The sequence below is a fragment of the Canis aureus genome, chromosome 23 (genome assembly GCF_053574225.1).
Source record: "Canis aureus isolate CA01 chromosome 23, VMU_Caureus_v.1.0, whole genome shotgun sequence".
NCBI classification, from domain to species: domain Eukaryota; kingdom Metazoa; phylum Chordata; class Mammalia; order Carnivora; family Canidae; genus Canis; species Canis aureus.
Genome location: NC_135633.1, coordinates 3,828,699 through 3,837,089, shown reverse-complemented (window position 1 = coordinate 3,837,089; position 8,391 = coordinate 3,828,699).

Below are 8,391 nucleotides of genomic sequence, written 5' to 3'. Positions count from 1 at the left end.
GATGAGTATTATGATGAAGTGAGAAATTTGTTGCTTAAAAAGGAGAAAAGTTATACATGCAGAAGACCTTCAGTCCCAAAGTGAGAGTCACAGCTTTAGCTAGTCAAGATCCGCAAGACTTTTATATAATTTTGCTGAGTCATTAACTTAAATAATGTACTGGATAAGGCTGGTTGAGAATAAGCCTCTCACTTCACTCCATCCTTAAATGCTGAGCTTTTTTAAAAAAATTTTTTGTACAATAATTTTCTTTATGTATCTAAAAGTTTTCTTCTTCTGGTTCAACTTGATATTGATTTAAGGGAAATTCTATATTTTAATTGTTTATGGAAAATTTTAGTGGTTTGGAAGAATTTAAAATCCATGAATGCCTGTGAAATTATTTCTTCTCAGTATTAAGAGATACTATTTTTTGGTGATATTAAAAGAAAAATTGGAAAAAAATATGGAGCAACAGTACCATCAATCAAATGGCAGGAAAACATGAGATGAAGTAGTGGAATGAAATATGCATTGTTTATAGAGTAAGTGACATAAAATCAATTTTGTTTGTATCTAGCTTTCACACTATTTACTTGCATCACCCCAGACAAGTTACTTCATCCCTCAAAACCTCCATTTCTCAAATGTACAGTTGATAACAACACCTAGAGCTGTTCTGAAACATATATCAAACATTTGAGAAAAACTCCACAGGCATGATCAAATTATAAACAAATATTAGCTATTTAAATTAAATTTATTTAATTAGCTATTTAATTTAAACTTATTTAAATTAAATTTTTAGTGCTATTGAATCTATCAGTAGCATAGGAATTTCAGAGACCTGGTGATTCTTCAGTGTGAAATATGTTCACTCTCTTATTCCTTCATTTAGGATTTAGAGGAAATTGTTTTGCAGTCACATATGTACTATTTGTGTTTGTTTACTGAAGCCACTGTCTTTATTCTTAGAGTATTTGATTAGATGTCTTAATCACTGATAGAACAAAGGAAGAAAAACAACTCTCTGAACCTTACAGATGGAGTGAGAGTTGCCTGGAAAACCTTCAACTTCCAGTGAATGGAGTGTTAATTAGTGTCTGAATAAAATAGCTCAGGACTCCCCCACCACCCCTATACCCCTGCCCCTTATAGTTCAGTATTTCTCTTGGAATCTGCAGGTGTGTGCATTTCTCTTCCCACTCCTGGCTGTAATTCTCTGTTTCTATTGGGGTTCTCTTGCAAATCTGATGTTAATAGTGTGATGATGATAATTTAGGAGTATCTACTTTTTAGCCTATTGGTGACTTCTCCTAGAAGACATGGCCATTTCTTTTCACTGGGAGTCATTCCTAGACTAAGATCAATAATAATTAGTGTATTTGGTCAACTACATGGAGAATTTCCAAATCACGGGCAAAATCATATACAGTACTCTGCTGGCTGAATCAAATTTAAAGCTGATAGACATAGTGAAAACCTTGCTAAATACAATTAAAATGAAGAGATTGTGTTTCCAGAAAGAAAGCACATATGGATATTTGTTTGTTTCAGCATAATCAGTTCAACAATTATAATTCAGGCTTAAGATTACTGCTTGTTTTTTGATTATTTTTTGGTTATATAATTAGGTTTAGATTTGAATATATAAAGCGATGTCTCCCAAGATTCACCCCTTCTTTACCTTTCATAGATTTGTCAAGATGACAGGTTTTAGTATGGAGTGACTTGTTTTAATATTTTAATGATTGTTATGGCCTAAGTGTTTATATGTTCTACAGTTTTAAATACTTCACAAGAGAAATAATATAGGAATGGCTATAAAAGGGTAAAATGCTGATATGAAATCTTGAAAAGGGAACTATGGGAAAATTTGCTTTTAATCTACAAATGGCAAGCCACCTGCCACCCAATATGTCCACATATAACTCAAAAGTACTAAGATCTGTTAATTTTATTTCCTACTTTACACAATATCATCATTTGCCATTCTCATAACTCATTTCTCCTACCAGAGGTGAATGTAAGGTTTTATTATGGTTAAGATATTGTTAAATATAACAGAATTAGATATCTATTCATTAAACAAATACCTATTATGCCTTTTCTGTATGCTAGTAGCCTTTATGTGGTATAAAGTGCCAAGCTTTGTTCTTTTTCAAAATTGCTTAAGCTATTCTAGGACATTTGAATTTTCAAATACATTTTACAATTAGTTTGCCAGTTTCTACCAAAAAACAAAAACAAAATGATCACAATTTTGATTGAGCTAAATCCACAATTAATTTGGGGAATTTTTCATCTTAATGTTGAATCTTCATATTCATGGGAGTGGTATATCTATTATTATTACTAATATTTTACTGTTATATAACTATACTAAACATGCTGAGCTTACTTGTTACTTCTTCAGGTTTTATTCATTTATTTTTATTCCATAGGACTTTCTGCATAAAATACCATGCCATCTGCAAACAGAAACACTTTTATTTTTCCTTTTATTTTTTTGCTTTATTGCATTGGCTAGCACATTCTATATAGTATGAATAGAATTCATGAGATCTTCTTGCCTTGTTTTAGATCTTAGAATAGAAACACTCAGGCTTTCACCATTAGGGATAATGTTATCTATAAGTTTTCTTTGAATGCCTTTTTTTTTCAGGTTGAGAAACTTTTTATTCCTAATTTGCTGGGAATTTTTATTATCCCTTTAAATGGACCCAAGAGATGAAAAGCAGAGAGAAAAAAAAAAAAAGTGAGTTAAGTATTGTGGAATGGAAACCTGTTTCTTTGTGGTTGCAGTTACTGTAGTTTCTTTTTTTTATAAATTTATTTTTTATTGGTGTTCAATTTTCCAACATGTAGAATAACACCCAGTGCTCATCCTGTCAAGTGCCCCCCTCAGTGCCCGTCACCCAGACACCCCCACCCCCTGCCCTCCTCCCCTTCCACCACCCATAGTTCGTTTCCCAGGGTTAAGAAGTCTCTCATGTTCTGTCTCCCTTTCTGGTATTTCCCACTCTTTTTCTCTCCTTTCTTTTTTATTCCCTGTCACTATTTTTTTTTATATTCCCCAAATGAATGAGACCATATAATGTTTGTCCTTCTCCGATTGACTTACTTCACTCAGCATAATACCCTCCAGTTCCACCCACGTCGAAGCAAATGGTGGGTGTTTGTCATTTGTAATGGCTGAGGAATATTCCATTTTATACATAGACCACATCAAAAAAAGTTACTGAAGTTTCTAAATAATCATCTCAGATACTCTGGTTGAAGTACACGTTTTAAGTTGTCATTCCACTATTTAAAATCCTTTAATCATGTCCCACCCCCTACAGGTTAAAAGTCAATCATCAGGCATGATGCTCGTGGCCTCTGCCTTCAGCTTCAGCTTCAGCTTCTTATTCCTCTGCAATATCCTGCATACTCATCTATACTCTTGATATTTGAATTATGTGTGTTTCCTAAAGCCTGCCATAGCTATCCTATCTCTGTTTTGTAAATGCTGTTCCTTTTGTCTGGAATGTGGTTTCGGTTTGTACTGGGCAGGAGGGAGAAGTTGCACTCACTTAATTTGAACCATCTCTATAAACCAGTCTCCAATCTCTCATACCTCATTATAAACGATGGTCTCAGAGCATAATGTATAATGACTATTTATTCTCTTGCTTGACTTCCCCACTGGACTATGAGCTTCTTAAAGGCATAGATCTTGGGTGCTGTGTTTGTGTCCTGGAGGCGTAATTTACTCGTATGTAACGAGTTGCCCATACTGACAGTGTAGAATGAATTCTGGAAGGAGGCCGTTTACCTGGATTGGCCAAGGCTGGCATCAGTATCATGACAGAAACGGATCATTTGGGTTGGCTAATCCTGGTATTTATAGATGATAATACCTGAACGAATTCTTCACTTTGGAATTTATGGATGTGACATTTATTATGAATGCCTGACTATTAATTTCAGAACAAGAATACACTTGTACAATGCATCATTGAAAATAGAGTTGATTAATACAATTATTTATGTAGGGAATCTGAAAGAAGTCCCATCTCTTTCTCTCAAACGATCTAAGTAGGAGAAAGAAATAGTTTCTAAGTGAGATTTAGTTTTGAATACATTTATAAAACTTGTCAGCTGTACGAATTCCAAGAATAAATGTAATCAGTCCTTTTTCACACCTAGAGGTTATATTCTCTCATCTTTCAAGCATCAACAGGAAGTTGACTTTATTCTACTTCCTATAGTTTCTCTCATTAACACTGAAGAAAACACATTCTTCCCTGTGTCTTAGGTCAAGAATCGTGTGGCAGTTAATCTGTGCAGGATGATTGTTTAGGGACAGATCAATCTGTAGGTGCACGGTGGGCAACGGGAACTGGGAGTTTTCTGCTCTTGTGTCAGGGCGTCAAACAAGACGTGACCTCTCACAACTGCCTGGATCAAATTGGCAGATAAAGGCATGAAAGGGGACTGCAAAATGCCTTTGATGGTTATGTCAGGTTCGATGAGTGAATTTTCTAATATACAAAACACTGAGTCACTGTTTCCTTGAGAGACGTGCTCCGCATGAACCTGCTTAAATTTCATTTGGGTTTGTAATGCTGTCCTGTGTGGGGCCGTTTTCTCCTGCCCTACTCATGGGATGAGAGTACTTGTTCTTGGCCCATCTGTGGCTCATCTCTTGCAGCAATGATTTGTACATCTTAGCATTTCATGGGACCTATAGCCCAATTAGAGTGGAGCTAACAGAGTTTTGTTTCTTTGTGTGTGTATGTGTGTGTGTGTGTGTGTGTGTGTGTGTGTGTGTGACAAATATTTGACTTCTCAGGAAGGACCACTCCAGAGCATGGCAGATTTCATCCTCAGCACTGTCACTTTATTTTAACGAGAGGCAAGGGATTGTTGTCTGGGAAGCCCATAGCAGAACGTTATAGTGATGAGATGTTCTGTTGATGATACCCGACGTTTGTCTGACCCTGAGGTTCCCATTAGCACTTGCAGAGGGTCCTTGAAAAATCTCTGTGAATATCGTCAGACTGCCATGACACTCATCAGATATTTTACTCATTCTGTTCTCCTATGTTCAATTTTAAATTAGGATCAAGCAGTGTGGCACATCTATAATAAGATGAGGCCATATGTAGAAATACCTGAATAGAGTTGTTTGTTTCCGGTTTTTTTTTTTTTTTTACCTTTAGTGTCTTATATTTTTCTTAAATAGTAATTAGGATTAAAGACTATATGCTGAGTCATTAAGAAACATCAGATATTAGAAAATGGAAAACTCCATTTTAAATCTGTGGTATAAGATTGGGAAGCTTAAATACTTGAATAGTAATACAAGTTTAAATCTACTGATACAATATACATGTTTATAAAATTCTGGAAAGAGAACAAAACAATGTAAAGTGCAAAGTTCTATGAATGTATAGATGTCCAAAACAGTAACCCATGTTCCCCCAACAAAAGAATAATCTCTAATATTAGAAACATTGCTTTTCTTGGGACACTTGGCTGGCTCTGTTGGTAGAGCATGCAACTCTTGATCTCGGGGTTGTGAGTTCGAGCCCTACATTGGGTGTAGAAATTACTTAAAAATAAGATTGTAAAAAGAAGAACGCTGTTTTTCATGATTTTCTATATTTGAAGAATAGGAAAATGTCTTTGAAGAGCTGCTTTGAATATTGGCAGCCTAGGAGAGGCACAGCAGTAGACTTCATTGCTTAGAGTGAACCACTAGACACTTTATCATTTGCTGTCTTCTTAATGATCTAATAGCTTCAGTGTTTATCCAGATCTGTTGTCAGGATTCTAAACTCTGTGAGTTATGTCTAGGTGTGTGTTTTTAATGAAACAAGGGCAGTGGTTCTGGTTCAGCAGGAAAACATTAGCTTAACACATATTTTTAATATTGGATTGGAAGCTGGCTTTACTACAGTCAAACTCTGGAGGGCAGTATTTCTCAAAGTTTTGTCCAAAATGAGGCAGAATTAACTAAAATAGGGTTTTGTAAGCCCCACTGTGGAACTTCTAAATGAGGATTTCTCAGGCAATGAGGGTGTGGGACAAGAAATAAGTATTTTTAAGTAACTCCTCAAGAGAATTTTTTTACACTAAATGTTTTGAGAAACATTATTCAGAACGGTATTATATTAGGTGAGTAATGCAGATTATTCTGGAATTTCCTTTTAAACTTTCATAATCCCAGATCTAGTCTGTCTCCAAATCAGATCAATTTCATCACTTCAAAGTTACTGGTATTGACTCTTATCAACATCAACAATATGTTGTAACTTACATTTACCTTATTTCTAAGTGATTGGTCTATTTAATATCGTAGCCACTAGGTGCACTTGAAATAGTGTGGTTGAGAACCTGAAGTTTATTTTATTTTAAGTTAGTTTAATTATAACTTTATAAATGAATACTTAGTTCATATGTTGGGAAACTTTTTAAGTATGTTTGAACCAATTTGGAAATAGTAATTTTCTTTCTTAACTGAGCATTTTATGAAATCTCAGCATAAAGTTATTATGATAGAAATTTAGCATCCATGGGATCCCTGGGTGGCGCAGCGGTTTGGCACCTGCCTTTGGCCCAGGGCGCGATCCTGGAGACCCAGGATCGAATCCCACGTCAGGCTCCCGGTGCATGGAGCCTGCTTCTCCCTCTGCCTGTGTCTCTGCCTCTCTCTCTCTCTCTGTGTGACTATCATAAATAAATAAAAATTAAAAAAAAAAGAAATTTAGCATCCAAATGGAGATGTGTAAGATAACATGTACAGCAAATATCAAAGTTTAAGTATGAAAAAAGGAATGCAAAATATCAATTAGTAATTTAATGTTATTTATATGCTAAAATAATCACTTGTACGTATTGAATTAAGTAAAAAATATTTTCAGCTCTACCTATTTCTTTGAAAATTTTTAATATAGCCACTAGAAAAACTCTAAATGGCATGGATGACTCTCATTATATTTCCGTTGGACAACACCGTCCTAGAGTGGAGAAGCAGATACCATTCACTGTGAGCAATAGCATCCCTAATCATTAGTGAGAGAAGTATGCTTTCAGAAAAACCTAGAGGATGAGGAGTAATAAAAGGAAGAACTCGAAGGCAAATTGGGCTGGTAGGAATAAAAACTAAAATTATAGGAATGGGATGATTCATCACCTTCACATTGTAACTTAATAATGAAGTAAACAGAAATGTTAGGATCAGATTTGTTTTGCTAATTATTCCTTAAGAATTATTACTTAGGGGACACCTGGGTGGCTCAGCAGTTGAGCGGCTCCCTTTGACTCAGGGCGTGATCCTGGAGTCCCAGGATTGAGTCCCACATTGGGCTCCCTGCATGGAGCCTGCTTCTCCCTCTGCCTGTGTCTCTGCCTCTCTCATGAATAAATAAATAAAATCTTTAGAAGAAAAAAGAATTTTTACTTAGTATGGACAATTATTATTATCTTGTATGCAAGACTGGCATTTAGGAATAATAATCAAGGAATCGTGTAAGTGGGAACAACTATTTTTAAGTAGTAAAATACAGGCAATGTTTCATTCATTCAATTTCATGATTAATGTGATCATTGAAAATTATGCTTAAGAAGCATCACTCTCATAATTGTTCTTCAATTTTATATAATAGTCATGTAAGGAGGACAAATTGAGGGAGGGTAAAAATTTGACTAGAGGGCCAATGAACCAAAAGGTCTGTAAACCAATCTCGATATGTGTTAAAATCAAGAAGACTGCCTTTCTCTTCTTATTCCACTCCTTCCCTTCTCTTTTTTACTATTTCTATCTCTTCCTTTCCCTTCCTGAGCAATCTAATCTTAAAGCTGTTAGGTAGGGCAGGCTAAGCAGGGTAGACGTCTGTACTAAATGAAAGAGTCCTGATGAACCGAAAAAGCAGGGTTCAGAGCCCAGAGTGGGGATGAGGAAGGCATTCACCCAGGAGGAAAATGGGAGTGAGGACTGGAAATCCCAGCAAAGTGAGGAGGGCAGTCCAGTATGGGATATGGACCTAAGTAAGCTGAGGCTGGTATCCTCATGGGTTAGAACAGGCAGCCCGTTGCAGAGTGCCAAAGCCCAGAGCACGTGAAGAGTCTTCTGTGCTGTGAAATGATTTGGCATAGAGTGTGGAGCATGGGCAGAAGAAGAATTCTATATAGATGGGCGATATTTGAAGAGAGTCACAGGGTGTCAGAAATGAAGTGTGATATAAAGAACACAGACATAGGAGAGGGAGTGTGGTGGCTATGGGGATTAGTTACATAAATATGTTAATGGTAATGGATTGAATTTGGATTTTTTTTAAGATTTTATTTATTTATTCATGAGAGACTCACAGAGAGGCAGAGACACAGGCAGACGAGAAGCAGGCTCCCTACAGGGATGTGGGA